The sequence below is a fragment of the Anomaloglossus baeobatrachus genome, chromosome 9 (genome assembly GCF_048569485.1).
Source record: "Anomaloglossus baeobatrachus isolate aAnoBae1 chromosome 9, aAnoBae1.hap1, whole genome shotgun sequence".
Taxonomy (NCBI): domain Eukaryota; kingdom Metazoa; phylum Chordata; class Amphibia; order Anura; family Aromobatidae; genus Anomaloglossus; species Anomaloglossus baeobatrachus.
This window is the reverse complement of record NC_134361.1, coordinates 220,016,362-220,041,798: the sequence shown is the minus strand read 5'-3', so window position 1 is coordinate 220,041,798 and position 25,437 is coordinate 220,016,362. Positions and strand designations below refer to the sequence as shown.

At 47.3% G+C, this 25,437-nt stretch overlaps 1 protein-coding gene across 3 annotated transcripts in view; it reads left to right on the top strand.

The window, feature by feature from the left end:
* Nucleotides 1-25,437, top strand: part of SLC38A5 (solute carrier family 38 member 5) — a 52,323-nt gene that overhangs the window by 7,065 nt on the left and 19,821 nt on the right. The window contains exons 1-2 of one of the 3 annotated variants that reach the window (XM_075324568.1): nucleotides 12,457-12,586; nucleotides 18,757-18,832. The gene's annotated coding sequence lies outside the window, so the exon portion shown is untranslated. Of the gene's footprint in view, nucleotides 1-12,456; nucleotides 12,587-18,751; nucleotides 18,833-25,437 lie in introns of those variants that run through there. The other 2 variants (XM_075324565.1, XM_075324566.1) reach the window with 2 other exon arrangements.

The following is a 25,437-nucleotide window of genomic DNA, read 5'->3' as shown; positions in this document are numbered from 1 at the left end:
GATGGAAGAAGGCGAGTGACAAACACTCGCTGTCACCTGCTCCATCCCCTCCCGTGCAGTCACTAATATTTATTTTCCCAGACGTCAGTGCTCCATGTGTACATACATATATACATATATACTCCCAGTACACGGCTCACTGCTGATCTGATAAACATGGAGGATAACGGTGTCAGGCAGGGGAGGTCTGGACATGGCGGAATATTCCCACCGCAGGGGCAGATTTTCCAATGTACAATGGGGAGGGGACCCCTGCAGCCCGTCCCCATTATCCGCTACAAAGTGACGCGGCTGTGAATGTGGTGTAACATCCGCAACTCAAGCAAAACTGCAATGTGTTCAGGCCAGGAAGTGTTGTCATAGTCCCCTGATTGTGTGCAGCCCCCAGGGGATTGCTGGGCCCCACGGTTAGGCTGCAAGGCCCTGAAGCTTCCTGGCATCAGTGTGGTTATGGTATCACACACATTGAGCACGGCGCAGCACCAGCTCTGCCGTCTTTCTCTGAGTCTCATGGATGGCTACCAGGGACCGGCGATGATGTACCCGTATCTGATGGGTCACAGATGAGTATACAGCACACGGTGTCCGCTGCCCGGCCTGAGATAACACGCCATTGTCTGTGATCTCATACGGACACACCGACCTCTCTCCAGCACTCGTCTATTAATATCACAGGATTTCAGGGAATGAAAGACCCAAAGGATTCACGATAAAAAATACCCCCTCCGCGTAGACTCCTCACATATCCTCCACCCTTCCACAATAGACCCCTAATGTAACCAGCGTCTCCCTACAGCAAAGACCCCAACAGCCTCAGTAACTGTATCATCTCATCGTATCTACCCCCAAACTATATAACTGCTCCGCCCCCCATCTAAGAACCAATTATATATCATCCTATATACACCTATACAACAGCAGTCACTGTGCACAGACATTACACATCCTGAGTTATTATACTCCAGAGCTGCACCAACTATTCTGCTGGTGCAGTCACTGTGTACATACATTACATTACTGATCCTGAGTTATTATACTCCAGAGCTGCACTCACTATTCTGCTGGTGCAGTCACTGTGTACATACATTAGTGATCCTGAGTTACCTCCTGTACTATACTCCAGAGCTGCACTCACTATTCTGCTGGTGCAGTCACTGTGTACATTACATTACTGATCCTGAGTTACCTCCTGTACTATACTCCAGAGCTGCACTCACTATTCTGCTGGTGCAGTCACTGTGTACATACATTACTGATCCTGAGTTACCTCCTGTACTATACTCCAGAGCTGCACTCACTATTCTGCTGGTGCAGTCACTGTGTACATACATTACATTACTGATCCTGAGTTACCTCCTGTATTATACTCCAGAGCTACACTCACTATTCTGCTGGTGCAGTCACTGTGTACATACATTACATTACTGATCCTTAGTTATATCCTGTATTATACTCCAGAGCTGCACTCACTATTCTGCTGGTGCAGTCACTGTATATGTACATTACTGATCCTGAGTTACCTCTTGTATTATACTTCAGAGCTGCACTCACTATTCTGCTGGTGCAGTCACTGTGTACATACATTACATTACTGATCCTGAGTTACCTCCTGTATTATACTCCAGAGCTACACTCACTATTCTGCTGGTGCAGTCACTGTGTACATACATTACATTACTGATCCTTAGTTATATCCTGTATTATACTCCAGAGCTGCACTCACTATTCTGCTGGTGCAGTCACTGTATATGTACATTACTGATCCTGAGTTACCTCTTGTATTATACTTCAGAGCTGCACTCACTATTCTGCTGGTGCAGTCACTGTGTACATACATTACATTACTGAGTTACCTCCTGTATTATACTCCAGAGCTGCACTCACTATTCTGCTGGTGCAGAGCGCTTTCTCTGATGATCGGTTATTGTACAGTCATCAAATATAAAATAATACTGACTGCCCTCTGCATAATAAGAGCTGTGCTAAGCCAAGTGTGTGTCGGACAACAAACTTGCTGACTGTTTCCTATAACAACCACCAGAGTTATGATTGCAGCTCTGGAGTATAATGCATAGTGCGACAGTACAAGGTAATAATACTTTGACAAGGCAATGTTTTAATGTGGATGATATCTTGTTACATGCACGCTGGTCCCCGCAGGCCCTGATTTTTTGTTGCTGTGGATCAGTATCACATTACAGAGGGGACAGATTCCTGTGGCCGAAATCGCCCCTGGAGAGACGTCACATACAGAGATCTGCTGGGAGATGTAGTGCAGGTTCAGAGCTATGTGCTGGGAGATGTAGTGCAGGTTCAGAGCTATATGCTGGGAGAGGTAGTGCAGGTTCAGAGCTATATGCTGGGAGATGTAGTGCAGGTTCAGAGCTATATGCTGGGAGAGGTAGTGCAGGTTCAGAGCTATATGCTGGGAGATGTAGTGCAGGTTCAGAGCTATATGCTGGGAGAGGTAGTGCAGGTTCAGAGCTATATGCTGGGAGATGTAGTGCAGGTTCAGAGCTATATGCTGGGAGAGGTAGTGCAGGTTCAGAGCTATATGCTGGGAGATGTAGTGCAGGTTCAGAGCTATATGCTGGGAGATGTAGTGCAGGTTCAGAGCTATATGCTGGGAGATGTAGTGCAGGTTCAGAGCTATATGCTGGGAGAGGTAGTGCAGGTTCAGAGCTATATGCTGGGAGATGTAGTGCAGGTTCAGAGCTATATGCTGGGAGAGGTAGTGCAGGTTCAGAGCTATATGCTGGGAGATGTAGTGCAGGTTCAGAGCTATATGCTGGGAGAGGTAGTGCAGGTTCAGAGCTATATGCTGGGAGATGTAGTGCAGGTTCAGAGCTATATGCTGGGAGATGTAGTGCAGGTTCAGAGCTATATGCTGGGAGATGTAGTGCAGGTTCAGAGCTATATGCTGGGAGAGGTAGTGCAGGTTCAGAGCTATATGCTGGGAGAGGTAGTGCAGGTTCAGAGCTATATGCTGGGAGATGTAGTGCAGGTTCAGAGCTATATGCTGGGAGATGTAGTGCAGGTTCAGAATGTAGTGCAGGTTCAGAGCTATATGCTGGGAGATGTAGTGCAGGTTCAGAGCTATGTGCTGGGAGATGTAGTGCAGGTTCAGAGCTATGTGCTGGGAGATGTAGTGCAGGTTCAGAGCTATATGCTGGGAGATGTAGTGCAGGTTCAGATACGCCAGTTCGGCAGTGGTAGATGAGATACGCAGGCTCGGCCGTCGGTATCGCACCTGATAGGTTAGATACATCCGTTTGAGTTTGGGGACTTCGGCTTTTTTCTATTGTCTTGCTTTGTTGACATTGTTCACACTACAGTATTTTTTCCAGTCAGGTCGTGTTGACATTGGGGCAGTATTTTTCCTTGTGTAGTGATGGGCGGATGACGCGCTGCACTTAGCGCGCACCTGTTACACCAATTATTAGCGTTATCACCGCGGACCTGTCACTGATAACGAGGGACACAAGGCCACCGCGGCCCGAGTGCAAAACCCGGCACAAGCCGCAGCCGAGGCGGGGGGAGGCAGCGACGCGTCCAGGAAATGATCCCCCAAAATATTCACCCCCCGATTGTTACAACTTTGTCTTTTATGTATCCGTTTCTCCGATTGTTCGGCGATAACCAATATGGCCGATGTCAATCCTAGTGACGACGAACCAAACTGGACGTGGTCTTGTAGATTGTGCAGGGTGCGTGGAGCCATGATCCCTTCCTCCAAAAAGCGATCCCCCCTCCCCCGGCTGTAATATGACGACTCTCCGCCTGAAACATGAACAGAAGCAAAGTCATATCCCGGCTCCCCGCTGTCTGCAGAGCGGGCCTATGGCAACAGGGGAGCGGTGCGAATGGCCGGGAAAAAGTGCTCTGCAGACGACAGAGCGGGGAGATGTGCCGCAGACGACAGAGCGGGGAAATGTGCCGCAGACGACAGAGCGGGGAAATGTGCCGCAGACGACAGAGCGGGGAGATGTGCCGCAGACGACAGAGCGGGGAGATGTGCCGCAGACGACAGAGCGGGGAGATGTGCTGCAGACGACAGAGCGGGGAGATGTGCCGCAGACGACAGAGCGGGGAGATGTGCCGCAGACGACAGAGCGGGGAGATGTGCCGCAGACGACAGAGCGGGGAGATGTGCCGCAGACGACAGAGCGGGGAGATGTGCCGCAGACGACAGAGCGGGGAGATGTGCCGCAGACGACAGAGCGGGGAGATGTGCCGCAGACGACAGAGCGGGGAGATGTGCCGCAGACGACAGAGCGGGGAGATGTGCCGCAGACGACAGAGCGGGGAGATGTGCCGCAGACGACAGAGCGGGGAAATGTGCCGCAGACGACAGAGCGGGGAAATGTGCCGCAGACGACAGAGCGGGGAGATGTGCCGCAGACGACAGAGCGGGGAGATGTGCTGCAGACGACAGAGCGGGGAGATGTGCTGCAGACGACAGAGCGGGGAGATCCTGTCTGCAGCCACCACTAGGGGGAGCTCCCTGTATACAGAGATACATGATAAGATCCTGTCTGCAGCCACCACTAGAGGGAGCTCCCTGTATACAGAGATACATGATAAGATCCTGTCTGCAACCACCACTAGGGGGAGCTCCCTGTATACAGAGACACATGATAAGATCCTGTCTGCAGCCACCACTAGGGGGAGCTCCCTGTATACAGAGATACATGATAAGATCCTGTCTGCAGCCACCACTAGGGGGAGCTCCCTGTATACAGAGATACATGATAAGATCATGTCTGCAGTCACCACTAGGGGGAGCTCCCTGTATACAGAGATACATGATAAGATCCTGTCTGCAGCCACCACTAGGGGGAGCTCCCTGTATACAGAGATACATGATAAGATCATGTCTGCAGTCACCACTAGGGGGAGCTCCCTGTATACAGAGATACATGATAAGATCCTGTCTGCAGCCACCACTAGGGGGAGCTCCCTGTATACAGAGATACATGATATGATCCTGTCTGCAGCCACCACTAGAGGGCGCTCCCTGTATATAAAGAGACATGATAAGATCCTGTCTGCAGCCACCACTAGGGGGAGCTCCCTGTATACAGAGACACATGATAAGATTCTGTCTGCAGCCACCACTAGGGGGAGCTCCCTGTATACAGAGATACATGATAAGATCATGTCTGCAGTCACCACTAGGGGGAGCTCCCTGTATACAGAGATACATGATAAGATCATGTCTGCAGCCTCCACTAGGGGGAGCTCCCTGTATACAGAGACACATGATAAGATCCTGTCTACAGCCACCACTAGGGGGAGCTCCCTGTATACAGAGATACATGATAAGATCATGTCTGCAGTCACCACTAGGGGGAGCTCCCTGTATACAGAGATACATGATAAGATCCTGCCTGCAGCCACCACTAGGGGAGCTCCCTGTATACAGAGATACATGATAAGATCCTGTCTGCAGCCTCCACTAGGGGGAGCTCCCTGTATACAGAGACACATGATAAGATCCTGTCTGCAGCCACCACTAGGGGGAGCTCCCTGTATACAGAGATACATGATGATAAGATCCTGTCTGCAGCCACCACTAGGGGGAGCTCCCTGTATACAGAGATACATGATAAGATCATGTCTGCAGTCACCACTAGGGGGAGCTCCCTGTATACAGAGACACATGATAAGATCCTGTCTGCAGCCACCACTAGGGGGAGCTCCCTGTATACAGAGATACATGATAAGATCCTGTCTGCAGCCACCACTAGGGGGAGCTCCCTGTATACAGAGATACATGATAAGATCCTGTCTGCAGCCACCACTAGGGGGAGCTCCCTGTATACAGAGATACATGATAAGATCCTGTCTGCAGCCACCACTAGGGGAGCTCCCTGTATACAGAGATACATGATAAGATCCTGTCTGCAGCCTCCACTAGGGGGAGCTCCCTGTATACAGAGACACATGATAAGATCCTGTCTGCAGCCACCACTAGGGGGAGCTCCCTGTATACAGAGATACATGATGATAAGATCCTGTCTGCAGCCACCACTAGGGGGAGCTCCCTGTATACAGAGATACATGATAAGATCATGTCTGCAGTCACCACTAGGGGGAGCTCCCTGTATACAGAGACACATGATAAGATCCTGTCTGCAGCCACCACTAGGGGGAGCTCCCTGTATACAGAGATACATGATAAGATCCTGTCTGCAGCCACCACTAGGGGGAGCTCCCTGTATACAGAGATACATGATAAGATCCTGTCTGCAGCCACCACTAGGGGGAGCTCCCTGTATACAGAGATACATGATAAGATCCTGTCTGCAGCCACCACTAGGGGAGCTCCCTGTATACAGAGATACATGATAAGATCCTGTCTGCAGCCTCCACTAGGGGGAGCTCCCTGTATACAGAGACACATGATAAGATCCTGTCTGCAGCCACCACTAGGGGGAGCTCCCTGTATACAGAGATACATGATGATAAGATCCTGTCTGCAGCCACCACTAGGGGGAGCTCCCTGTATACAGAGATACATGATAAGATCCTGTCTGCAGCCACCACTAGGGGGAGCTCCCTGTATACAGAGATACATGATAAGATCCTGTCTGCAGCCACCACTAGGGGGAGCTCCCTGTATACAGAGATACATGATAAGATCATGTCTGCAGTCACCACTAGGGGGAGCTCCCTGTATACAGAGACACATGATAAGATCCTGTCTGCAGCCACCACTAGGGGGAGCTCCCTGTATACAGAGATACATGATAAGATCCTGTCTGCAGCCACCACTAGGGGGAGCTCCCTATATACAGAGACACATGATAAGATCCTGTCTGCAGCCACCACTAGGGGGAGCTCCCTGTATACAGAGATACATGATAAGATCCTGTCTGCAGCCACCACTAGGGGGAGCTCTCTGTATACAGAGATACATGATAAGATCCTGTCTGAAGCCACCACTAGGGGGAGCTCCCTGTATACAGAGATACATGATAAGATCCTGTCTACAGCCTCCACTAGGGGGAGCTCACTGTATACAGAGATACATGATAAGACCCTGTCTGCAGTCACCACTAGGGGGAGCTCCCTGTATACAGAGATACATGATAAGATCCTGTCTGCAGCCACCACTAGGGGGAGCTCCCTGTATACAGAGATACATGATAAGATCCTGTCTGCAGCCACCACTAGGGGGAGCTCCCTGTATACAGAGACACATGATAAGATCCTGTCTGCAGCCACCACTAGGGGGAGCTCCCTGTATACAGAGATACATGATAAGATCCTGTCTGCAGCCACCACTAGGGGGAGCTCCCTGTATACAGAGATACATGATAAGATCCTGTCTGCAGCCACCACTAGGGGGATCTCCCTGTATACAGAGATACATGATAAGATCCTGTCTGCAGCCACCACTAGGGGGAGCTCCCTGTATACAGAGATACATGATAAGATCCTGTCTGCAGCCACCACTAGGGGAGCTCCCTGTATACAGAGATACATGATAAGATCCTGTCTGCAGCCTCCACTAGGGGGAGCTCCCTGTATACAGAGACACATGATAAGATCCTGTCTGCAGCCACCACTAGGGGGAGCTCCCTGTATACAGAGATACATGATGATAAGATCCTGTCTGCAGCCACCACTAGGGGGAGCTCCCTGTATACAGAGATACATGATAAGATCCTGTCTGCAGCCACCACTAGGGGGAGCTCCCTGTATACAGAGATACATGATAAGATCCTGTCTGCAGCCACCACTAGGGGGAGCTCCCTGTATACAGAGATACATGATAAGATCATGTCTGCAGTCACCACTAGGGGGAGCTCCCTGTATACAGAGACACATGATAAGATCCTGTCTGCAGCCACCACTAGGGGGAGCTCCCTGTATACAGAGATACATGATAAGATCTTGTCTGCAGCCACCACTAGGGGGAGCTCCCTATATACAGAGACACATGATAAGATCCTGTCTGCAGCCACCACTAGGGGGAGCTCCCTGTATACAGAGATACATGATAAGATCCTGTCTGCAGCCACCACTAGGGGGAGCTCTCTGTATACAGAGATACATGATAAGATCCTGTCTGAAGCCACCACTAGGGGGAGCTCCCTGTATACAGAGATACATGATAAGATCCTGTCTACAGCCTCCACTAGGGGGAGCTCACTGTATACAGAGATACATGATAAGACCCTGTCTGCAGTCACCACTAGGGGGAGCTCCCTGTATACAGAGATACATGATAAGATCCTGTCTGCAGCCACCACTAGGGAGAGCTCCCTGTATACAGAGATACATGATAAGATCCTGTCTGCAGCCACCACTAGGGGGAGCTCCCTGTATACAGAGATACATGATAAGATCCTGTCTGCAGCCACCACTAGGGGGAGCTCCCTGTATACAGAGACACATGATAAGATCCTGTCTGCAGCCACCACTAGGGGGAGCTCCCTGTATACAGAGATACATGATAAGATCCTGACTGTAGTCACCACTAGGGGGAGCTCCCTGTATACAGAGATACATGATAAGATCCTGTCTGCAGCCACCACTAGGGGGATCTCCCTGTATACAGAGATACATGATAACATCCTGTCTGCAGCCACCACTAGGGGGAGCTCCCTGTATACAGAGATACATGATAACATCCTGTCTGCAGCCACCACTAGGGGGAGCTCCCTGTATACAGAGATACATGATAAGATCCTGTCTGCAGCCACCACTAGGGGGAGCTCCCTGTATACAGAGATACATGATAAGATCCTGTCTGCAGCCACCACTAGGGGGAGCTCCCTGTATACAGAGATACATGATAAGATCCTCTCTGCAGCCACCACTAGGGGGAGCTCCCTGTATACAGAGATACATGATAAGATCCTGTCTGCAGCCACCACTAGGGGGAGCTCCCTGTATACAGACACTTGTGTTGCTTTTTTGTTGTCTCATGGTTAAAAGTGACAAAAGTGAGAGTTGTGTCCCCATGATAACACTTCCTGTCTTGTGCAATGTTATAGTGGTATGGAAGCGCTGAATCATTGTTGCGGTACATATGAACATAAATTGACCAATCTTAGTGATTTAGATAATAAATGAACCACCAGAGCAAGGACAGGAAGTGTTGTCATGGGGCCACAGTGCACGTATTTATTATTAGTGTATTGATGACACCTCTCGTTTTGTAAAAATTCATAAATACTGAATAGCGGGTAAATACTGGAACCGGACTAAGAAAAGCTGCGGAAGGTGATGCCGTCACTGGAGATTCTGTGAGAAAGCGTCGGATGCTCCAGGAATAGCTGAGCACGGCCCCTCTGCGCAGGCTCCAGCCTCATGGGAGCCGGCCGGGGCGTCTGCAGGGGGCGTCACTGCCCAGAGAACCGGCTCTTAAAGGGACACAACCAGAAAAGGATTGTCCCTCCCGTAGACTTCAGGGGCACCCTGGCTGGAAAAGCCGGAGAGTGGGGGTGCTACAATAGATGGACATGGACACCCCGATCTGTGTGTGTCAGTCACACTCTCGCTAACCTCTCCCACCATATCTGGACTCCATACAATGATAAACCAACCATATAATTGACATTTCCTGTGCAAGCTATTGCTTTCTGGCATCAGCCATTTCTTATTCTGTGAACAGATCTAAATATATGTATTATTTTTTCATTTTTTATTTTTGTCAGACATATAATCATATTTATGGTTAACTTTCCTTTCCAAAGGTTACACACAGTTTAAAAGAAAAATAATAATAATAATAATTATTAATTATTAATAATAATAATAATAATAATAATAATAATAATACTTCATTTATTTGTAGTGTCTATTATTATGTATTATTATTATTATAAGACATCACAAAAAAATATATATTATTACATTTATTGTTTATGGTGTCTTATTATTATTATGATTATTATTATAAGACCACAAAAAATAAATGTATTATTAATAATAATAATAATAATTTGTGGTGTCTTATAATAATAATAAGACACCACAAAAAATAATGTATATTATTATTATTATTATTATTATTATTAATAATAATAATAATAATAATAGTTAATTTATTCTGTGGTGTCTTATAATAATAATAATTATATTAAGAATATTTTTTGTAGTGTCTTATATTATTATTATTAATATTATAAGACACAAAATAAAATTATAATTATTATTAATTATATCAATAATAACAACAATAATAATAATAGACATTATTTTTTGTGGTGTCTATTATTAGACACCACAAAAATAATGTATATTATTATTAATAATTATATATAATTATATAATAATACATAATTATATTATATAATTATTATTAATAATAATAAAAATAATAATATGAATACTTAATTTATTTTGTGGTGTCTTATAATAATAATTTTTTTGTGGTGTATATTATTATGATTATTATTATTATAATACACCACAAAATAAAATAATAATAATAATAATAATAATAATAATAATATACACCACAAAAAAAAGTATTATTATAAGACACCACAATAATAAATAAAATAATAATAATAATAATAATAATTATTATTTTTTGTGGTGTCTATTATTATTATTCATACATTTATTTTTGTGGTGTCTAATAATAATAATAATCATAATAATCATAATAATAAAAGTATTTTTTATGGTGTCTATTACTATTATTGTTATTATTATTATTACCACTGCATTTTTAAAAAAAAAAAAAATTGCGGTGTTTTTGTGGCTGTTTTTTCTTGTCTAAATGTGGTTTAGCATAGAGAAAGTCCACGCAATACAATGTCTTCTTCTCGGCGACTCTTGTTTGGGAGGTCAGTCGTATATTGTTTTATGTCAAATATGTTGTGTTTTCCTGGTGTTTCTCAAATAAAAATTAAAAAAAAGCAAAACACAAAAATGAAACAAAACCCCCCACTGTAGGTGTGATAGAAGCATACCAGTGTATGGCAGGAGGCTGCATCATATCTGCGCACTGCATGGGAATGCCCTTAGGGCTTGTTCACACGCAGCGTCATTGATGGGTTTTGGTTTTTGGCCCCTTGTGCTTTTTTGTGCAGAAACCCCCCCCCCCCACATTATTTTAAAGGAACAGGAAAATGAATGTGATTTCAAAAATCTCATCCACATGGTGCGACCACCAGTGATCCCTCATATACAGCGTTCTAGAATACTGTATATAAGAGTCCAGGCCGCTGTGCAGAGCGTAAAGGTGACATTTATACTAGTTACCAAAGGGGCGGTCCTGTCCGATCGGTGTCACTGCTCTCCGGTCCGGTGGATGCTGTTGCTCTCCGGTCCGATCGGTGTCACTGCTCTCCGGTCCGGTGGATACCGTTGCTCTCCGGTCCGATGGGTGCCGCTGCTCTCCGGTCCGATGGGTGCCGCTGCTCTCTGGTTCCATGGGTGTCACTACTCTCTGGTCCAATGGGTGTCGCTACTCTCTGGTCCAATGGGTGTCGCTACTCTCTGGTCCAATGGGTGTCGCAGTGACACCCATCGGACCGGAGAGCAGCGACACCCATCGGACCGGAGACCAGTGACACCCATCGGACCGGAGAGCAGCAACACCCATCGGACCGGAGAGCAGTAGCATCCATTGGACCGGAGAGTAGTGACACTTATCGGACCAGACAATAGCGACACCCTTCGGACCGGAGAGCAGCAACACCCATCGGACCGGAGAGCAGCAGCACCCATCGGACCGGAGAGCAGTAGCATCCATTGGACCGGAGAGTAGTGACACTTATCGGACCAGACAATAGCGACACCCTTCGGACCGGAGAGCAGCAACACCCATCGGACCGGAGAGCAGCGACACCCATCAGACCGTACCGCCCCCTAGGTGAGTATTATAAATGTGTTTTTTACATTCTACACAGCGGCCTGGGCTCTTATACACAGTATTCTGGAGACCTCTATATAAGACCCCACTGGTGGTGGCCGCAGCTCGTAGTCGCCAAATCTGGTGACCGGTTCCCTTTAAATGATGGTGGAAATCCGCTGTGAAGCGGCAGCAGGATCACTGGGGTAATGCAAGATATTAGTGGAGAAAATCCGCGTGTCGGGAATATTGGGTGCAATGATTTTTGACTTTTTGCCTTTATGGGTTTTACGCTGTTTAATTTTCACAGCGTTTTGCATCCAGGTGCACAGGGCATTATAAAAGCCTCGCTGAGACTTGTAGTTCCACAGTCGCTGAGCTTTGTAGTAATACATTAAGGCTAAGTGGCGGCTCCTTTAAGACTTTTTTTTCCCCTTTAAGGCTATGAGTGGATGTCTTTATAGTTCCAGGGATACTGGTTGTGAGTGGACGCTGTGTGAGGAGTTCTTAAAGGAGAACAGTGCGGCCTCTCTTCTCGGGGGGCCACCACCCACCGTACAGGGAGCACTGCATGGCTCGGAGGAGACCTTATAGGCAGCGAGGGGCGGGCTTGGAGGTGTCACTGGATTGGGGCTGGCCAGGGTGGGCCCTTCTGCCTGTGTATGTGTGTGTACAGGGTGACAGCATTGCTCCGCCGTCCAGTGAATTCCAGCTGCACGTATAAACCCCCCAAGAGTGGAGCACCCCTTCCCTGAGATGTGTTGGGTGAGTGCTGGGTTGCGGTGGGGTGTGACTGAGGCGGAGCAGGGGGACTGAGCCCAGAATCCAGCACTTGCAGCGCAGCCTTGATGCAATCCCATGCTCCTCTTGCATCAGATGACATATGATCCATCTTCAAGTGCAAGGGCCCCTCCCATTAGTCATGGTGGGGGGGCTCTACAGGGGAACTGGGGGTCCCTACTGTAATATGCATTCCTGGCGGGTAAAAAAAAAAACAATACGGGCCCCATATGCAATTCATGGTGGAGAAAGGAGGACACGTGTCCGGGAGGAAACATTTCTTACCTTTACTGACCTTCCACCCCATTCACTACTCCTTTGTGCAGTCAGTCCTATGTAAATCCACAGCGGACGCGTCCAGTTCTGCACAATCGGTTCCGCGGGACCTGGCAAAGTGCAAAAAAAAAAAAAAAAAAAAAAAAAGAGTCGTTAGGTTCAGTTTTGGGTAGAAAGGCTTCCCCCCCACTCCTCGTTTTAACTATTTCATCTACGGCCGAGGTTTTTCTTTGGTCGTGAAAAACGTGGCCACAAAAGAAAAATAAGGAAATGGGAGAAGAAACGGCGCGAGCCTTCCGCTTTTGTATCTCGGCGTTACGGAGCGTGAAGGATAAGGCTGCGTCGTCCCTACAATTAGGGAACAAAGGACCTAAGGCTGCGAATAGCAAACATTCGCTACATTGTGTCCTCTGCAACTAAACGTTTCATCTTCCTTCTGCTGGAAACTTTTAGAAACTTTCTGAAGTTTATTGATTGTTTGTTTTTTTTTTAATTAAGGACCTGGGAGTTAAATGGTCAAGAATGATAGAGGCTGTGTATATGTTGCCAACATATGGCGCGGCGCTGTACAATCAGTGGAAAGGTGCACACGTACGGGATGGGGATATGTTGCCACGTAGCAGATAAAAGTGCACAGTTGTGTTGTATTTATTGGACTAAAGTCACGATGTTCTGCATCATCCAGGACGGGAACGTACAGGTGTAATATACGGGGGTCTCCACTACAGGTGTGATAAACAGGGGTCTCCACTACAGGTGTGATAAACGGGGGTCTCCACTACAGGTGTGATAAACGGGGGTCTCCACTACAGGTGTAATATACGGGGGTCTCCACTACAGGTGTAATATACGGGGGTCTCCACTACAGGTGTAATATACGGGGGTCTCCACTACAGGTGTGATAAACAGGGGTCTCCACTACAGGTGTGATAAACGGGGGTCTCCACTACAGGTGTGATAAACGGGGGTCTCCACTACAGGTGTGATATCAGGGGGTCTCCACTACAGGTGTGATAAACGGGGGTCTCCACTACAGGTGTGATATACAGGGGTCTCCACTACAGGTGTAATATACGGGGGTCTCCACTACAGGTGTGATATACAGGGGTCTCCACTACAGGTGTGATATACGGGGGTCTCCACTACAGGTGTGATATACGGGGGTCTCCACTACAGGTGTGATATACGGGGGTCTCCACTACAGGTGTGATATACGGGGGTCTCCACTACAGGTGTGATATAAGGGGGTCTCCACTACAGGTGTGATATAAGGGGGTCTCCACTACAGGTGTAATATACGGGGGTCTCCACTACAGGTGTGATATACAGGGGTCTCCACTACAGGTGTGATATACGGGGGTCTCCACTACAGGTGTGATATACGGGGGTCTCCACTACAGGTGTGATATACGGGGGTCTCCACTACAGGTGTGATATACGGGGGTCTCCACTACAGGTGTGATATACGGGGGTCTCCACTACAGGTGTGATATACGGGGATCTCAACTACAGGTGTGATATACGGGGGTCTCCACTACAGGTGTGATAAACGGGGGTCTCCACTACAGGTGTGATATACAGGGGTCTCCACTACAGGTGTGATATACAGGAGTCTCCACTACAGGTGTGATATACGGGGGTCTCCACTACAGGTGTGATAAACGGGGGTCTCCACTACAGGTGTGATATCAGGGGATCTCAACTACAGGTGTGATATACGGGGGTCTCCACTACAGGTGTGATATACAGGGGTCTCCACTACAGGTGTGATATACGGGGGTCTCCACTACAGGTGTGATATACGGGGGTCTCCACTACAGGTGTGATAAACGGGGGTCTCCACTACAGGTGTGATATCAGGGGGTCTCAACTACAGGTGTGATATACGGGGGTCTCCACTACAGGTGTGATATACGGGGGTCTCCACTACAGGTGTGATATACGGGGATCTCAACTACAGGTGTGATATACGGGGGTCTCCACTACAGGTGTGATAAACGGGGGTCTCCACTACAGGTGTGATATACAGGGGTCTCCACTACAGGTGTGATATCAGGGGGTCTCAACTACAGGTGTGATATCAGGGGGTCTCAACTACAGGTGTGATAAACGGGGGTCTCCACTACAGGTGTGATATCAGGGGGTCTCCACTACAGGTGTGATAAACGGGGGTCTCCACTACAGGTGTGATAAACGGGGGTCTCCACTACAGGTGTGATATACAGGGGTCTCCACTACAGGTGTGATATCAGGGGGTCTCAACTACAGGTGTGATATACGGGGGTCTCCACTACAGGTGTGATATACGGGGGTCTCCACTACAGGTGTGATATAAGGGGGTCTCCACTACAGGTGTGATATAAGGGGGTCTCCACTACAGGTGTGATATACGGGGGTCTCCACTACAGGTGTGATATACGGGGGTCTCCACTACAGGTGTGATATCAGGGGGTCTCCACTACAGGTGTGATATAAGGGGGTCTCCACTACAGGTGTGATATACGGGGGTCTCCACTACAGGTGTGATATACGGGGGTCTCCACTACAGGTGTGATATAAGGGGGTCTCCACTACAGGTGTGATATACGGGGGTCTCAACTACAGGTGTGATATAAGGGGGTCTCCACTACAGGTGTGATATACGGGGGTCTCCACTACAGGTGTGATATACGGGGGTCTCCACTACAGGTGTGATATACGGGGGTCTCCACTACAGGTGTGATATACGGGGGTCTCCACTACAGGTGTGATATAAGGGGGTCTCCACTACAGGTGTGATATACGGGGGTCTCCACTACAGGTGTGATATACGGGGGTCTCCACTACAGGTGTGATATACGGGGGTCTCCACTACAGGTGTGATATACGGGGGTCTCCGCTACAGGTGTGATAAACGGGGGTCTCCACTACAGGTGTGATATAAGGGGGTCTCCACTACAGGTGTGATATACGGGGGTCTCCACTACAGGTGTAATATACAGGGGTCTCCACTACAGGTGTGATATCAGGGGGTCTCCACTACAGGTGTGATATACAGGGGTCTCCACTACAGGTGTGATATACAGGCATCTCCACTACAGGTGTGATATACGGGGGTCTCCACTACAGGTGTAATATACAGGGGTCTCCACTACAGGTGTAATATACGGGGGTCTCCACTACAGGTGTGATATACGGGGGTCTCCACTACAGGTGTGATATACGGGGGTCTCCACTACAGGTGTAATATACAGGGGTCTCCACTACAGGTGTGATATACGGGGGTCTCCACTACTGATAAGGGCCTTCTTAGAAGGAACTCTGGAGAATAAAGGATCTGGGATCTTCATCGATCAACTGCAGCGCCACCACAGGACAAATGAAGCATTACACCTTTCAGGTTCTGCCGTTGTTCCCCATTATTCATATAGATAGTAATCCCCCCCAACTGATTGACGCAAACCCCCCTCGTCACCAGGTTTTTGCCCCCCCCCCCATCTGAGAGCAGAGACCCTGATTCCAGCGATGTGTCACTTACTGAGCTGTTTTCTCTGCTGCAGATCTAGAAGTTATATAGCTGATGAATATGCTGGACTATCTGCAGCATGCCAAGTAGTCCTGTAATGATAATCTCCTGCTGATTAATCACTGATTTTATCAAAAATACACTTAACTCTCCCTTTCCCTAATTCCTCCCTTATTCCTTGTATTAAAATTTGTAAAATGTTAATAAAAAGATGCAAATAAAAAATACATAAACAGCTCAGTAAGTGACACATCGCTGGAGTCAGGGTCTCTGCCCCTACGTTATGCTGCTGTCAGATTAGGTGTTATAGACCTCGTGACAGATTCCCTTTAAAATTTGGAAACATGCTTTGAAGGGTCAAATGCAAAAAAAAAAGCAGCGCGTGCATGAGATTTCAGAAGTCTTCTTCACATTGCAGGCTCTATAAAGTGCAAGGGTTTTTTTACCCTTGGAAAACATGCAGTAAATAAATGAGATCTGCACCTGCCCAGGATACAGAGCGGCCTGCACCCCAATACTCGGGATACGGAGCAGGCCCGCACGCCCAATACCCGGGATACAGAGCGGCCTGCACCCCAATACTCGGGATACGGAGCAGGCCCGCACGCCCAATACCCGGGATACAGAGCGGCCTGCACCCCAATACTCGGGATACGGAGCAGGCCCATACGCCCAATACCCGGGATGCAGAGCGGCCTGCACCCTAATACCCAGGATACAAAGCATCCCACGTCCCAATACCAAAGATACAGAGCGGCCCGCGCCTCAATGCTCGGAATACAGAGCACCCCGCGCCCCAATACTCTGGATACAGAGCAGCCCGTGCCCCAATGCCAAAGATACAGAGTGGCCTGCGCCTCAATGCTCGGGATACAGAGCGCCCCGTGCCCCAATACTCGGGATACAGAGCGGCCCGTGCCCCAATGCTCGGGATACAGAGTGCCCCAATGCTTGGGATACAGAGCGCCCCGCCCCCCAATGCTTGGGATACAGAGCGGCCCGCGCCCCAATGCTCGGGATACAGAGTGCCCCAATGCTTGGGATACAGAGCGCCCCACGCCCCAATGCCCGGGATACAGAGCGCCCCAATGCTTGGGATACAGAGCGCCCCGTCCCCCAATGCTTGGGATACAGAGCGGCCCGCACCCCAATGCTCGGGATACAGAGCGCCCCAGTGCTTGGGATACAGAGTGGCCCGCGCCCCAATGCCCGGGATACAGAGCGGCCTGCGCCTCAATGCTCGGGATACAGAGCGCCCCGCGCCCCAATGCTTGGAATACAGAATGGCCTTTGCCCTAATACCCAGGATACAGAGTGGCCTATACCCTAATACCCACAGAGCGGCCTGCATCCTAATACCCGGGATACAGAACAGCCTGCATCCTAATACCCGGGATACAGAACAGCCTGCATCCTAATACCCAGGATACCGAACAGCGTGAATCCTAATACCCGGGATACAGAGCGGCCTGCATCCTAATACCCGGGATACAGAGCGGCCTGCATCCTAATACCCAGGATACAGAACAGCCTGCATCCTAATACCCAGGATACAAAGCAGCCTGCACCCTAATACCCGGGATACAGAACAGCCTGCACCCTAATACCCGGGATACAGAACAGCCTGCATCCTAATACCCAGGATACAGAACAGCCTGCATCCTAATACCCGGGATACAGAGCGGCCTGCATCCTAATACCCAGGATACAGAACAGCCTGCATCCTAATACCCAGGATACAGAACAGCCTGCATCCTAATACCCAGGATACAAAGCAGCCTGCATCCTAATACCCAGGATACAAAGCAGCCTGCATCCTAATACCCAGGATACAAAGCAGCCTGCACTCTAATACCCGGGATACAGAGCGGCCTGCATCCTAATACCCAGGATACAAAGCGGCCTGCACCCAAATACCCAGGATACAGAATAGCCTGCATCCTAATACCCAGGATACAAAGCGGCCTGCACCCTAATACCCGGGATACAGAACAGCCTGCACCCTAATACCCGGGATACAGAATAGCCTGCATCCTAATACCCGGGATACAGAATAGCCTGCATCCTAATACCCGGGATACAGAATAGCCTGCATCCTAATACCCGGGATACAGAATAGCCTGCATCCTAATACCCAGGATACAAAGCGGCCTGCACCCTAATACCCGGGATACAGAACAGCCTGCATCCTAATACCCAGGATACAAAGCGGCCTGTACCCTAATACCCGGGATACAGAGCGGCCTGCACCCTAGTATATCATGGCGCTACACTGCTGCTCAGTGTCGTATGCGTGTGACATTCATGGTTAGTGTGGGGGATTTCACAAGTGAACACCATGTGCTGACTGTATATTTTGTATCTTGCAGGGTAGGATGGAAAGATTCACCGTCTGCTGTAGAACACTGTAACAAACCCTCAGCCCATCATCATCCGGCCACACACCACAGGTAATAAATGCTCTGCTATCATTACATAATATGAAGAATTCACCCAACAGGTTATTTAATGGGAAACGCCAAATAAATAAAAAAAAAATGGATACGAAAGACATAATATCAAAAATCACGTTTTCTATATTCACATTGTAAAAAAAGAAAAAAAAAAATGGTGCTGTGCGTGAAATCTGCAGAGCGTCATTCTGGGGACCGTTGGGGGTCCCACCCGCACCCCTCGACTCTATAGATAAAGGGTAACTTTGTAAAAACCCTATAAGTGGCTTTGAGACTGAGGAAGGTCGGACGACAGCATCATTTCTATAAGGGATGGCGGAATCAAACGTTTTGGAGAGAAGAGGACGAGTCGAGGACGAGTCGAGGACGAGTCAAGGACTTTCCATGAATGCACAAGAGCGTCTATATTCGCAGATGCAGCCGCGCGGTTTTATAAAGGCCTCCATTGAAACCGCAGGGTAATTGCTGGTCACTGGCATCTCGGGAACGGCTAATAAAAGACACGAGGCGTCTCGTCCCTCCCTCTGTCCAGAAGACGCCCCACGCCTCCGCTTATACCTCATGTAAACATTTATGGCCATGGAAGATTTTGCTTTCTGCTTTTGGAATATCGGTCTTATACCTAAAATCTCAAGTGTATAACATCCGTCCCGTATATAAGGAGATAGGTGACATACGGCAGCCGTCTTGGGGGCAGATGATTTCTGAGAATTACGAAGAACACTTATCGGCTTCTCCTTAAACGGCTGATAGCAGAGAACAAAAGCATATTTACTAGACAGCTAACCTAGAAATGCTAATATAGGGCAAGGTGCGCAAATGTGAGATCCGATGATTAACAAGGATAATGAAGGGGGAATTGCAGCAATATCCGTTTATCACTGAAGTCAGAGCCGCATTAATCCAGCAGTGTCTGTAGCGGGAGACTCCTTTAACTTTGCGGAAACATTTAACACAAGCCGAGCGTGTCTGTGCACTGACCGCAGTATCTGAGGGATTAATCACCTGCTGCGGAGGGATGATGGCCGGACATTGCAGCCAAAGCCCGCTGCTAAGGGGTCCTCAGCTGTCCCGTAAGCATAAAGTGGTCCAATGTAGAGATAAAGGGGTCCTTAGCCGTGCCATAAGCATAAAGTAGTCCTATCTAGAGATAAAGGGGTCCTCAGCCATCCTTTAAGTGGTCCTATGTAGAGTTAAAGGGTTCTCAGCCACCCTGTAAGCATAAAGTGATCATATGTAGAGTTAAAGGGGTCCTCTGCCGTGCCGTAATAAAAGAGGTCCTATATAAAATTAAAGAGGTCCTCAGCCGTGCCATAAGCATAAAGTGGTCCTATGTAGAGATAAAGGGGTCCTCAGCTGTGCCGTAAGCATCAAGTGGTCTCTTTCGCTGTGCCATAAGCATAGGAGGGATCCTACGTAGAGTTAAAGGGGTCCACAGCCGTATCGTAAACATAAAGTGGTTCTATGTAGAGATAAAGGGGTTCTCAGCTGCACTCTATAAGCATAAAGTAATCCTATGTAGAGTTAAAGGGGTCCTCAGCCGCACCGTAAGCATAAAGTAGTCCTATGTAGAGATAAAGGGGTCCTTAGCTGTGCTGTAAGCATAAAATGGTCCTATGTAGAGATAAAGGGGTCCTCAGTTGTGCCATAAGCATAAAGTGGTCATATGTAGAGATAAAGGGGTCCACAGCTGTGCCAGAAGCATAAAGTGGTCCTATTTAGAGATAAAGGGGTCCTCAGCTGTGGGGTAAGCATCAAGTGGTCCTATGTAGAGATAAAGGGCTGCTCAGCCGTGCCGTAAGCATAGCATGGTCCTATGTACAGTTAAAGGGCTCCTGTGGGGTAAGCATAAAGTGGTCCAATGTAGAGTTAAAGGAGTCTTCCGCTGCATCATAAGCATAGAGGGATCCTATGAAGAGTTAAAGGGTTTCTCAGCCATGTCGTAAACGTAAAGTGGTTCTATGAAGAGTTAAAGGGGCCCTCAGACGTGCAGTAAACATACAGGAGGTTGATGTACAGTTAAAGGGGTCCTCAGACGTGCAGTAAACATACAGGAGGTTGATGTACAGTTAAAGGGGTCCTCAGCCTTACCTTAAGCAAAGTGGTTCTATTTAGGGTTAAAGGACTCCTCATCCATGACATAAGCATAAAGTGGTCCTATGTAGAGATAGAGGGCTTCTAGTAATGCAGGATTACTGAATCCTGTGACCGCTCCATTAAAGTGGATCTCTCAGGTGTTTATCGGCAGCATACGATGGGGGAAGAGACGCTGAACTCGCAGATATATCATTTTCTGTCATTTGGCAGCTGTCAATCATTGCATTGTGGGCGGAGATGCAGCCGGACTCCCAGGCTTTCTCGAAGAGTCCTGACAGCAGATAAAACGCTTCTCACATTAAAATACAATATTAACTCATGAAAATGATAAATGCTCCTGATCTCAGCCTCCTCTATTCTACCCGATGCTATTCAGCGAGTTGTTAGTTTTTATATCTATTTTTATGTGCAGGAAAATGGAAAAATTATTAGAAAAGCAAGAAGCAAGCGCCAATGTCCTGATATTACCGCTATCTACATCCTTAGGATACAGCTAGTGGTGAATACACTGGTGGAGGACGGAGACGCCGGCTCCTTCTTCCACCAATCAGCGTTTGCGACTGAGACAGTAGATACAATGACGTCTGCTATACGGAGAGTCAGTGCACTGGAGACCGGAGCAGAGAGGGGGAGAACGGGAGCGAGGGGAGTATGTGGGGTTTTTAATATAGGGCATGTAAGTCTGTATATAGGAAGACTATGTGGGAGCTCAGACTGAATATAAAGCAGTTATGTGACGGCTCATGCTGTATATATGTCTCACACTGTATATAGGGGCTATGTGGGGCTCACAATGTATGTAGGGGCTTATGCTGTACATAATGGGCAATGTGAGGGCTCATGCTGTATATAGGGGGCTATGTAGGGGTTCATGCTGTATATAATGGACTATGTGAGAGCTCATGCTGTATATAGGGGGATTATGTGGGGGCTTTTGGTGTATATAGGGACTCACACTGATATAGGAAGCTATGTAGGGACTTCTGCTGTATATAATTACACTCATATGAAAACGTTTGGGCACCCCTATTAATGTTAACCTTTTTCTTTATAACAATTTGGGTTTTTGCTATTTCAGCTTCATATATCTAATAACTGATGGACTGAGTAATATTTCTGGATTGAAATGAGGTTTATTGCACTAACAGAAAATGTGCAATCCGCATTTAAACAAAATTTGACCAGTGCAAAGGTATGGGCACCCTTATCAATTTCTTGATTTGAACACTCCTAACTACTTTTTACTGACTTACTAAAGCACTAAATTGGTTTTGTAACCTCATTGAGCTTTGAGCTTCATAGGCAGGTGTATCCAATCATGAGAAAAGGTATTTAAGATGGCCACTTGCAAGTAGTTCTCCTATTTGAATCTCCTATGAAGAGTGGCATCATGGGCTCCTCAAAACAACTCTCAAATGATCTGAAAACAAAGATTATTCAGCATAGTTGTTCAGGGGAAGGTACAAAAAGTTGTCTCAGAGATTTAAACTGTCAGTTTCCACTGTGAGGAACATAGTAAGGAAATGGAAGAACACAGGTACAGTTCTTGTTATGCCCAGAAGTGGCAGGCCAAGAAAAATATCAGAAAGGCAGAGAAGAAGAATGGTGAGAACAGTCAAGGACAATCCACAGACCACCTCCAAAGACCTGCAGCATCATCTTGCTGCAGATGGTGTCACTGTGCATCGGTCAACAATACAGCGCACGTTGCACAAGGAGAAGCTGTATGGGAGAGTGATGCGAAAGAAGCCATTTCTGCAAGCACGCCACAAACAGAGTCGCCTGAGGGATGCAAAAGCACATTTGGACAAGCCAGTTACATTTTGGAAGAAGGTCCTGTGGACTGATGAAACAAAGATTGAGTTGTTTGGTCATATAAAAAGGTGTTATGCATGGAGGCAAAAAACACGTCATTCCAAGAAAAGCACTTACTACCCACAGTAAAATTTGGTGGAGGTTCCATCATGCTTTGGGGCTGTGTGGCCAATGCCGGCACCGGGAATCTTGAGTTGAGGGTCGCATGGATTCAGCTCAGTATCAGCAGATTCTTGACAATAATGTGCAACAATCAGTGACGAAGTTGAAGTTACGCAGGGGATGGATATTTCAGCAAGACAATGATCCAAAACACCGCTCCAAATCTACTCAGGCATTCATGCAGAGGAACAATTACAATGTTCTGGAATGGCCATCCCAGTCCCCAGACCTGAATATCATTGAACATCTGTGGGATGATGTGAAGCGGCTGACCATGCTCGGCGACCATCAAACTTACCTGAACTGGAATTGTTTTGTAACCAGGAATGGTCAAATCTACCTTCATCCAGGATCCAGGAACTCATTAAAAGCTACAGGAAGCGACTAGAGGCTGTGATTTCTGCAAAAGGAGGATCTACAAAATATTAATGTCACTTTTATGTTGAGGTGCCCATACTTATGCACCTGTCAAATTTTGTTTAAATGAGGATTGCACATTTTCTGTTAGTGCAATAAACCTCATTTCAATCCAGAAATATTACTCAGTCCATCAGTTATTACATATATGAAACTGAAATAGCAAAAACCCAAATTGTTATAAAGAAAAAAGGTTAACATTAATAGGGGTGCCCAAACTTTTTCATATTACCGTAGCTATGTGATGGTTCATGCTGTATATAGGAGCTATGTAGGGGCCCATGCTGTATATAATAGGAAACATGAGGGCTCATGCTGTATGTAGGATCTCACACTTTATATAGGGGGCTATGTAGGGGCTAATGCAGGTTATAATGGGCTATAAGGGCTCCTGCTGTATATAGGGAATTTTGTGGGGGCTCATGCTATATATAGGGTCTCACACTGTATATAGGGGCTATGTATGGGCTCATGCTGTATACAGTGAGCTATGTGGGGGCTTATACTGTATATATAGAGCTCTGTGGGGTCTGAAACTGTATATAGAGGACTGTATGGGAGCTCATACTGTATACAGGAGGGCTGTGTGAGGGCTCAAACTATATATAAAAACAGCTATGTGAGGGCCCATAGTGAATATGGGGAGGCATTATGGGGTGGGAACTATTTTTATATATATATATATATATATATATATATATATATATATATATATATATATATATAAAATAGGCAATGTGAGAGCTATATATATAGGGGTTATGTGGGGCTCAAACTATATGTAGGGGTTCATGCTGTATATAGGGTCTCACACTGTATATAAGGGGCTATGTAGGGCCTCATACTGCATGTAGTGGTCTATATGTGAGGGGGTCATGCTGTATATAGGGGGATTATGCGGGGGCTGATACTGCATATAGGAGGACTGTGTGGAGTCTCAAACTGTATATAGGGGGACTGTATGGGAGCTCATACTGTATATTAGGGGATATGTGGGGCATATACTGTATATATTGGGGCTGTGTATGAGTCCATATAGTATATAATGGGGTGTCAGCATAGCTTTGCTCATTATTAAGTGATACAATTACATTAAAAAAAAATTAACGTGTTACTATTAAGCAGAAATAAATGCAGCCTATTTCTTCAGCCACAACAGTCACGGGTGTCTCATTTGGGCCTCCGGGAAATGTGTCCACCCCTGCTTTAGTGGGAAATGCTCTGTGTGGAATACATAATGTGCAGCACACGTAGGGCTGCAGTGCAGGGAAGCGAATCTGTTTTTGGCCTCGTGTTGTTTAACTTCTGGTTAAAAAAGACCCCGCATGGATGGAAGGGTTTATTTTTAGAAGTGTAACTGTATACAGTAACTCCGTCCCCCCGACGCCTGCGCAGCGCTGCAAAGAAGAACATGGAGGGGAACAGCCCTCACTGGAGCCTCGCCGGCATGTCACCCGTCACTCCACAAGAAAAAGGATTACACTGGAGGGAATTACTCCTACTTTAATAACGGTATACGCCTCGCAAGGATTTTTGTGCCTTATATAAATATACAACGCTCCTTGCATTATATTTTTTTTTTTGCAGACTAGTGTCATTTTCTAGTTAAGTATGAATAAAGTTATGGAAAAGAAATTGGCCACTATATATTTTTTTAGAACGTGAAAATGTGTACATTTTTTGCACTAAAATGTACAGTCGGAAGCGGATTAATGAATCTGGGCTTATTGACTAGATAAAAGGGTTATTTCTCATCTTCTTTCTTCAGGAGCACACCCGCTCCTCTTCTTCACAGCATCTTGCTTTCTTCAGGAGCATACCCGCTCCTCTACCTCCAGGCTTCCTGCTTTCTTCAGGAGCACACCCGCTCCTCTACCTCCTGGCTTCTTGCTTTCTTCAGGAGCACACCCGCTCCTCTGCCTCCTGGCTTCCTGCTTTCTTCAGGTGCACACCCGCTCCTCTACCTCCCGGCTTCCTGCTTTCTTCAGGAGCACACCCGCTCCTCTACCTCCTGGCTTCTTGCTTTCTTCAGAAGCATACCCGCTCCTCTACCTCCAGGCTTCCTGCTTTCTTCAGGTGCACACCCGCTCCTCTACCTCCCGGCTTCCTGC